This window comes from Bidens hawaiensis, unplaced genomic scaffold (genome assembly GCF_021521415.1).
Source record: "Bidens hawaiensis isolate Kalapana, Puna unplaced genomic scaffold, B.hawaiensis_p1.1 tig00075681_1, whole genome shotgun sequence".
Classification (NCBI taxonomy): Eukaryota; Viridiplantae; Streptophyta; class Magnoliopsida; order Asterales; family Asteraceae; genus Bidens; species Bidens hawaiensis.
The window spans coordinates 1-11095 of NW_027503113.1; positions in this window are offsets into that span (position 1 = coordinate 1).

Genomic DNA, 11095 nt, shown 5'->3' on the forward strand with positions numbered 1-11095 from the left:
GGGTTCTACACGCATTAGCCTGCTTAGCGTCCATTACGCCACGAGGTGAGTGAGTTTCCCATTTCTGACGAATGCTTCGACGACGTCCTTCAAGGCTACGCATTCCTCCGTGGTGTGGCCTTTTGTCCTGTGGAAGTCACATGATTTGCTTTGATCAGCGTTTGGACGCTGTCGGATTATTGGAGCCTCTGGCCATGGGAGCCTCTCGGTGGCAAATATCTCGGTGACGCTTTTGGTGAGTGGCGTCCATCTGGAGTTCCGGTTCGACGACTACATGTTATTCTTTCCGCCTAACCGAGGGTGCGAGCCGGATGAGGTGCCAAAGTTTACCCTTGACTGCCAAATACCAAGCTTCCTCTTTTTGTTTTGTCGGGCGGTAAGGACGTTGTTTTCTCTTGTTTTTTGAGTGTAGAGGTTTGTACTCTGGGGAAGATCTCTACCCAGTTGCTTTTCCGTTTCCGCGAAGCGCTTGGCCGCCGTCATGATGGCATCCCATGTGGATGGCATGCCATCTTTACCTATCAACGTGCGGATAAGCTCTGGGTATTCGGCGCCCTGGATGAAAGCGGCTGCGAACAAGATCTTCGCTTATGGTGCCCAGACTCAGCTTTTTCGAGTTGAAGCGAGTGATGAAGTCTAGTAAAGATTCATCCTCTTCTCTAACGCTGTTGAGGATCGTCCACTGCTCTTCAGTATATTTCCTCTGTTGGCTGAAGTGTTGGCTGAACTTGTGTTGGAAGTCCGCCCAATCATAGATGTGGTGGACCGGTAAACGATCAAACCACGCCCTGGCCGCTCCAACCAGCGTCATCTAGAACATATAACACCACGTGGGTTCCGTCCAGTTGCTGACGGTTGCCCCCGCTATGAATCTGTTCAAGTGATCATCTGGGTCGGATATGCCATCATAAGTGCCGATGTTGGACATCTGTTTGGCACTCTTCGGGGCGATTGCTTCCGCAATGTCCCTCGCAAATTTGGAAGTTCCCGCATTTGCAACAGTTTGTCTGAAGGTTTTAGAGAAGTCACGTGGGTTTCCACCCGCGTTTTTTGGTTTAAAGGTTTCTCCAAAATTTCTTCTGTGGAAATCTGCTTGTTTACGCTTCCCTTTCGCCCTATGGCGCGGGTTTGCGTCACTGTCAAATTCTTCCCAATCTTTATCATACTCGCACTCATTACTCATGTTGAGCTGTTGTCGAGTGCTTCCGAATTCGTCAGCCTGTTGGAGTGAACGTAAGCGTTCATCCAACTCAGTTTGGAATTCCTTCTGACGTGCTTCCGCTCACGCTTTAACTTGATCAAGTGTTTGGCGGGGGAGCCTCGTCTGTTGTGTCTCCAACTGGGTATCGGTGAATCCCAGGGGAGGATTATTTACTGCACTTGCATCGGCTTGGGTAACCGGGGTAGTGTTCGTAAAAATTGTGTACTCGCCGGTGTTCCCCCCAGTAGCTGGGGTTGTGGTTACCGGAGTTTCTTGGTCACTCGCTGGCCTTGGCACCGGAGTAACCTTAACCATCTTTCCAGAGGTTTTGAAAAAACTGAAAATTAGTTCTAGCTTTTATGCACGGATGGCGCCAATGAAGAAACACTAAGTGACCCCGGCAGATTACGAATAATCTTAGGGTCAAGTAGATGTTTCCCACGAGGGTTAGGTCCGGCAAAGATGGTTATTCTTCTGATGACCTGCAAAACAGACACCGTGAGCTCGTCACTGAGAAGGGGGGGTACCTCCTTGTGACCACCCTCCGGCATGAGAATCAGACTAGATTGCTCTGAATATAAATGTATATTAAGAGAAATAGCTAGAGCAGATAAGATATGTGATGGTATAAGATAGTATATGAGAGTATATCATAAGATGATGATACCGTTCCAAGGTGTTGGAGTATTTATAGCCGAAGGTAGGTTTCCAAGCAGGTACAGCCAGCTGTATAATATTCCTTTTCTACCAACTGTGGGCTACGCACGTGCCATGCTGGTGGTTGGTGGGTAGGCAGCGGCTGATAGTGACATGGCCGGCTGTGTACTATTCCTTTTCCACCAACTGCAGGCTATGTACGTACCACGATGAGGGTTGGTGAGTAGGCAGCGGCTGATAGTGACATTAAGTACTAGAGCGTGCTGCTCGTCGTACTGTTGTCAGTGAGCTGTCACCCTGTGATTGGTTCATGGGCTGCTTTGGTCAGATCTTGTCTATTTTGTCCATACCTTGGCAGGTATAGTACAAAAGATCCTCTAGAAGCGTACGGACTGCTCATTTGGACGGGAGTATTCCCGCCTTGCTCATTCCTTATTCAGGTGACATTACTGAATTATTGAGAGTTAGTGCCTTGTGCGTGTAGCCTTGCTATTAGTGCGGGTAGCCTTCCCTGATGGCTTGTATCCGCAGCTGCGGGAACAGGCGGGGTACTTCACCATTGGGAGGCTTTTCCTGCGGGAACAGCTTGCGTACTGCGCGTAAGGTCTTCATCTCTCTAAGCATGGTGGGTCCTGCGGAACCAGTTGGTCTTTGCGCAGACGTCCCTCTTCAAGGTGAGTCTTGCGGGTCCAACTGGGCTCTGCTGGGACCTACCTCTTCAAAAACCCAGAAGAACCAAAACCAAGCCCACACGTTAACTTAAGTCTTCTCAAATTTCAATCAAGACAGGTTAAGCACCTTGGTTTGGGAGTGGTGGGTCTTGGTTCAAGTCCCACATACTACAAAGATCAAAAGAAACTTGTCGTAAAAGAAAAGTCGAAAGAATTACAAATCGAATTCTCAAATTAGAATCACTAGGGTACATTATGCAAAAAACTTAACAATTTACCTCTATCGTATATTTGAATTCAAAATATTTCATCATCATCGTACTTAGTATATCCCACCAATAGCAAAACTATGGTAGGATCTGAGGAGAGTAATATGTATTCAGCCTTACCTCTACCCTTTAGGAATAGAGGGACGCTTCCAGTAAGACCCCCAGCTTGATAGTAGTTTGCATTAAGCCTTGGACATAAGAAACATACCACTCAACCATCGGAACACCGCCGATTGGTGCATGTACTCTTGTTTTTCGGCTATCAACGCCACCACATAATGTCTTATTAAGCTTCCGCCACTTTAACGTTATTTTCACGAGATTAGTAAAATATCGTCAAAATTAGTGCAATTTCACTTTTGTCTACCCGAGGGTTCGCACATATATGCATTATATGCGTGCACCGCAAGCAAGGTGTTTAAATTCAAAATATTTAATTAAATAAAAATATCTTGTATAAAATTCAAAAATCAAACTTTATGATATGTTTGTTTTTTGCGAGGAAACTTTTATTTAAGTAATAACCAACATATTCTAAAAAAAGGGTTATGTATACGAGTTATGAGTTTTGACTTTTGAATTTATATATTAAAATTACCAACACTAATCAATTAACAAAAAAGAGTTATATCTTAAATACAATTTAAATAAGAGATTCATCAATGACTTTTTTATATAAGAGATTTACCACACGTGAAATTTAATAGAATATTTCACATGCCTTATTCCCCAAGAAATCTACTTACATAATATATAACCCTAACCCTTCTAGCAAAACCATTATTATTATTATTATTATTATTATTATTATTATTATTATTCAAACTCGACCTTCAATGGAGAACACACAACCCTCTTTGATTGCAAAGTTGCAAGTAGTCATGGTGGCGATCCAAGAACGAAAAGACGAGCGTGCCCGCAAGAAGCTACAACTCTTGGAAGCAATGCGTTTGGGAGGAGACGTGCGTGTTCTTGAAAAAGAATGGGGGCTCTTGAACTTGAAGTTGACGTGCTCGAGCACACGGCTAATGTGCTCAGAACGAATCTGGCACATTCGGTCGACCCATGAAGAGAAGAAGCCTCTGATACCATGAATCAATTGTGTTGATTTTGATTATTTGGAGTAACACAAAAACAATTATATAACTCTATTGATTCGTATTATGTTTTATATTCTTTGATACGACTTGTATTTTGCGTGTGACGAAAATTTATGGATACTCGTTGTGTTTTGGTGATTTTGACAACAGTGTATTAATCTATAAGGCGGGTTTAATTGTTATTTTATGTTCCAATGGCAAAACAATAACTTTCTAGTCTAGTTATGAATTATCGGATTTCATAACTTCAAATTCAATTAGCTAATTACACAATGATTTTGAATGAATTATTATTGCGGCTGGGAAGCCTAAGGTATAAAATTAAAATCGTATACAAAGGGATTAGGATTAGGGATGTGCACAAAACCGAATCGAAACCGATAAAATCGAAAAAACCGAACCGAAAAAACCAAACCGAATTAGAAACCGACATTTCGGTTTTGAACTTTGGCAAAAACCGAAATATTGGTTTTGGTTTGGTTTTGTATTTTGTCAAGAATCGAAAAAACCGAACCGAACTGAAATAACCCAAAAATTGATATAACCAAAATATCTTAACCGTAACCATTAAAACAAAATCTACCGACGACCATTTGTTTAGTTTTAACATATAATTAATAACAAATATATTTGGTTACTATATATAGTTAATAACTAATAATACTAATACTTTCAATTTTGATTTTAAATGTATATTTTCTTAGCTTTTAATATTTGAAGCTCAAATATTTAATATTAATAATTAGTTTAAAGAACAAAAAATATCATGCCCAAATTTAATATCTTGGGTCGAGTGTTTTTTTTCCCCAAAATTTTTGGCTCGATTCGCAAAACCGAATAAACCGCATCCAAAACCGAACCAAATCCAAAAACCAAAAACCGAAACCGAGCGGTTTTAAAGAATTATAAAACCGAAAGTTTGGTTTTTAGTTCGGCTTTAGTCAATAACCGCACCGAACCTCACTACGTACACCCCTAAAAGGGATAATAGTCGAATAAAATATTTCACAATTAACAAGCCGAAAGCCACAAACGTCTCTTGCTAGTAGCAAACTAGCAAATGATTGAAGAGTTAATCTTGATATAAAGTTTTAAAGTGTTAGGATTTGAGTTCGTTATTTAAGTTAGTTTATCATTACGTTTATCGGTTTTATTAGGTTAAGTTATAAGAGTTTTGAGTTATTTAAGTTTTGAGTCGACGTTAGATAGGGTTAATGGTTTATATGTGATTTTATTTTCAGTTTGATTGATCATAAATAGTCGACCAATTGTTCTTAATCAAAATTGTTCCCTAAATTGGTTCTGCGCCAATAACATGCACCAAACTAGGGGTGTTCGCGGTTTGGTTTGTACGGTTTTAGGTCAAGCCATTGGTAACGGTTTTTATCATCGAAAACCAAAACCGAACCGTTGAAATATAAAACCGAACCGTTGCTAATGGCTTGGTTATGGTTTAATTTAACGGTTTGATCTTGTTACGCCTTTACGAAAAACGCCTAAAATATAAACCAGTTTTGTTGGTATATGTGCATCGTCGTGGTTATTGACTTGGCCCTCCATACATATATATTTATATGATAGCGAATTAATGTTTATGAACTTGAATCGCGCTGCTGCCTCTTTATACATTAAATTATGTATTGCTAGATTTTTTAAAAAAAATCTAACTAATTTAGAACTAGAATACATGCAATTGTTTCTTTAATTTAGTTTAGGGTATGTTTAGTTTTGATTTAGACGGCGAACTTGTAGACAATATTTCCTATTCTTAACTTATTATATGTAACATAAAAAAATATATATAGAAAAATATATTGTTAATTTTTACGGTCCAGTTCGGTTTTATACGGCCGGTTTTTGATACAACCTGTAAACCGAACCGTTTGATACGGTTTCAAAATTTTGAAACCGACTAACCAATATACAAAGAAGAAAACCGACCGCGAAACCGAACCATGAACACCCCTACCAAAAACAGACTCCGAATGTTAGATGAAGTTAGTTTTAGGATCCTTTATGCAACATACATGAGTATATGACAATATGAGTCTTAAGATAGATCGATTTTCATATAGCTTATGTCACTCTCTAGCTAGCTATAGATACTTTGAATGAGTAGTTAACGTGGCTATTATGGCATAAAACATATCAACTCGAGATATATTAACCTGACAATTAACATGATATATTAGCCAACCAAACAAATAACATGAATCCATTCCAATTCCTATAGATTCAATTCCTTTGGTAGATTCCAATTCCATAAAAAATATTCTGTGAACCAAACGCCCCCTTAGTGTTTACCGAATTAATTTCAAATCTTCCATAATCTTCATTTCAAATTTCCGTTCGAAGTATCTTTAAGTTGTTCAATATATTAATTAGATACATATATTCCATGAATGACATAAGTACATGGCATATGCTCCTTATCTTTATTGGCATTGATTTTATGATAACTTTAAGTGTCATGCTAATGTAGTAGGAACGAGTTTACAATCCCTAGTGTTAAATCTCTTGAGCTCTTTTCAAATGTAAGCAACCATATATAGGCTCATCACAAGTAGCAGACCCAAAAGAAAACTTTTACACCAGTTCAAGACTAACCAACGCATCATCAAATCATTCATACGGTTTTGGTTGCTTAAGTTTTCATTATGTGACACTTTTTTTTTCTTTTTGTTTTTTAAAGTAGTAGTTGCTAGTTTCAATTTTATGTTTTGCTTTAATTCGTTTTGTGTTTGCTGTGATAAATGAAACTCAGGGAGTGGAATCGCTTTTTTTGCTTAAGAAACGATGTTTTCGAGAAAGATTAGGCGTAACTAGTATATCAGATAAGGCAAGGGATGAAGATTAAGGTGGTTTGAGCACATGAAAATAAAACAATTAATAGACGGATCATGTTAGATCATTAGAAAAAAGATTATTAATGGGGGGGGGGGGGTTATAGGCAGACTCAAATTGACTTGGGATGAAATGATTAGTCATAATTTGATAGACCTACATCTATTTGAGGGCATGACTGATGATAGGACTTCTTGAAGATGTAAGATTAAGTTTCGATTAAAAATACGTATTATGATCATAACCTTATCTAATGGGTATACTATTACTATTACTATTATCTTGATATATCATTCCTTCAAAAAAAAATCGTCATTAGTAAATACTACACTATTTTATTTTATATTTTATTTGTTTTTACAATTATATGTTGTTTGTTATGGAGCTAATGGTCCAGTTGGATATATGTAAGGTTTGTCTTCATTCCACCATCCTCATATTCTACTAATAGTTTTTTTTATTTATAAAATATACCAGGTATGATTGATGTTGTAATTGTTTTCCTCACTCGATGGCATGGAGATCCCGTGCATTGATCATGTTTATTGATTTGCGATACCACGTGTGGATTGTGGTGGAAACATGTTCCCGCAAGCGGCCAGGCCCGGCTCCGAGAATGGTTAAAAAAATTTGGGCCGAAGGCAAAAAAAATTTTAATAAAAAAGAGAATCTTGTTGGGTCTTATGACTTGGTTGTGTAAAAAACATTTTTTTTATAAAAATATAGTTAAAATGTCTCAAGTGAGGTTAGAACCTACAATCTCTTGGTTGAAAATCATACTCCTTTACCACTAAACCAAGCTAATGGTTGTGTAGTAAACTTTTAACATTGTACATTGTAACAATCCTGGTTTTGGGCCTAATTTTTTTTATTTGATGTTATCTACTTAGTATTTGATTTACAAAGAACTATTAGATTGAAGAAAAACTAGGAAAACAATTAATACAATTTAGAACATGTTGCACTCAAAATCAAACTATTGGGTAAGCCCACACAATTACTAAACCCACTTAAAATATTTACCTTACAACATTTATTTTATTCATGAAACAAATACAAAACAAGTCTACATAATTATCATATTAGGTAATCGTATCAAAATATATACATACTTGCATAATACTTGTACAAATAACTCATGTTACTGGGTGTGATTATTTGGTATATATGTATACATATAGTTTTATTTTCAAGATTAAACTTCCAAACAACTTATAAATACTCATGCATACATATTATTTTAAATAATCACTTAGTTATATAAAGATATCTATTAACTACACTAATTTTATAAAAATTACAAGTGTAGAAGACCTATTTTATAAAAACTCCATAATATCTTGTTAAGATTCTCTACTAACACAAGATGATCCAACCCTATAGCAAGTGACTTTCACTTTCTTGTCCTCTCTCCCACTCCAAATCATATACACACACAAGTATACATACTATTTTCAACTCCAACTATTTGTACAAGATTACACTCAAACATCGTATTGGTTAACTCAAAATCCCTGCATCAAATCTCCCCAGATTTTCCCATATCTTCTAAAATCAAGAAATCTCTCTAAATCTCAACATAATCTTTTATTCTCTCTCTTAGATTCTGCCAGCATTCTAAAGTCAACTCTCAAGACCCATATCTCACTCCAAACTCAACCAAATGACCTCATTCTTCTTCTATAATAACCTTCAATCTCCTCCTGAAAGATTCACACTGGCCTCACTTCATTTTATCAAGATTTCGACCTCCAAATCGACTTTATGTTAATACTGCGCAAGAACCGAAACTGCAGTGACAATTTTAAATCGTCATCCTGTTTAAGGTATCAAACGAACTCCAAAATCGTTGATTCTTTTTCCCACATCTAAGAATTTCGATCATATTTATTTTGGTTGAATTCCCAGGCGCATTTGATGACCAGAAATGACCCGAAGTCCGTCCAAAATAGTCATGAGTTCTAGAAGCATCATAGATGAGTTTGCACTCTTGTTGTTTTGTGAGTTCCAAAGCCTTTATGCCCATGGAACTCTTCTAAACTCATTCTAGGCCAAAACCCTTCAATCACAGCCAAAACACACCTTTGAACCCCTAAGATTAACTGGAATTAATCAAAGGAGAAGCCGTTAATCAGTCACAGGAAGTTTCATGCTCCTATGTGTAAGTTTCATCCTTGTTAGTTTTCATTTCAATTCTCAAGTATAATACATTTAACTCCAGCCTTGAATCCGATCCAGGAGTCCTCTGATCCTCTCTCGGTTGCTGTTGTGTTCCGCCAAGACGAAGACCCGAAGCACCCTTAAACCGGGTATCACACCTACATACCAATATTATAAGTTTCATACTCCTAAGTGCATGTTTGGTTTGTAATCATTCTTACTCTTGTTTTCACATAATGTAATCAGCCTCTTGTGACCCTTGTTCTAGGAATACTTCAACCCCACTTGAAGCCACATAGCCGCCTTCAACAAGGTAAACCCGAAGCTCAACTTGTTTCCTTTGAAATTCATGTTTTCTACTAACTATTGTACTAAACTCTTATTCCTTCAAAACCCACGAAATTCACATATGTTTGGACGCTCTTGAAGCCCTCTACTTGTGTGTGAAATCAATACTAATACAAGGTACACGAATCCTAACCGAAAACATTTGTTAAATACGTCTATTATTGAGTTTTACACATCATATAGGCACAAATGATATCCATAACAACCAAAACATTATAAATGTTAAAATTCCAGTAAGCTAATCACTCTAATCTCTACATAATGGTCATTTTCTTGAAAACCCGTTTTATACAACATTAAAACTGTAAAACGAAAGTGAAAAATGCACTATTTTACTAGATACATTAAAAGTAAATTCTTACCGTCAACTTAAAGTATATACTAAAAGTAAATTCTTACGGTCAACTTAAAGTATATAATAGGTATTAACAAAAAGAACTACCTCAATCCGACTTACGAATCAACCACACGGTAGACAATAAGATACGTTAAAACTCATAACCATATGAAACATTAATAAACTTGAGACCTGAGTTTTCCTAAGTTTATATCTACTATAAATATAAATTAAAATGTGTTTATAATTCATTCAAGTATTTGTATAATAGTTATTATAATTTTTACCGATTAATATAATCGTACGAACACCGTAAACTAGTAAAAATAGTTAAGGCCAAACCTAAAAGTCTAAAGATACTAAAGATTGTATTACTACAAGTTATGAATCTTATATAAAAGAAATTTAGGGGGAGGTTTAGATAAACATCTTCTAACTAATGATCTTAAAACCGCATAATAAATAATTTAAACCCGAAATGTATATTTTTACATTTTATAACCTTACATAATTTAAATTAGAATTACTAATTATGTTGATACCAAAAGCTATATACAAAGGGACTATTTTTACCAATATCTTAAAGACATACTCTAAGTAATAAGTTAACTAGAAACCATACTCACATAGCCACATAGTATAGATAAGTATAACCTACAAATACGTTTTGTAAAACCGACCATTGACCATTATTTGACCAAACGTAATAACCGACACTAAGACGTAAAGTATTATTATTATTATTATTATTATTATTATTATTATTATTAACTTATATGTGTGAACTATACATTTAATTATATATCAATCTAGCATGAACCTTAATCATAGTCTCTTAAGATGAAACTCAAACGTTTCTAATTAAGGAAACTTTGTTCCTTCACATATTACTAAACAGAACCATAATCCACAATAACCTCAAATAACATAACATTAACCTACTTAGGTTACGAGCACATATAATATGATGCATATTACGTTTAGTGACATGTTATATGCATTTAGGAATATCTATGACTTGGAGCCGTTTCCGCATAGCATACAAGGTTCTTTAGCGTTTTATCTTCACATATATACATAGGCCAAGGTGAGTTCACGCACGACCCCTTTTCTTAAAATTTTTGAGTGGATACATGCTTCTATATGTTTTTGGAACTATTGGTGTAATGTTAATCAATATCATTTTAGCTGCCATAAACAATCCCCGACTTTGTAGCACAATCATTAACTCCGAAAGGAGCCACGGGATATATGGGTAGTACTATCTGGGGGACCCCCCGCACACAGTGGGCCTACATCATGGGACGACACCTGCTGAATGATAAAATGTATATCTTGTGACATATATCCGCGCCATTTGTAACTTATGTTGGCAGACATAAGTGTAATTTGACCCATAACAATAAGGGGTATGGGTAAGGGGTATTTATAGATGTTCACGGGTCGTGGACACAGGTTTGATTGTGAACTTGCTTAATATGCACCATATTATTTAGATCATTTATATA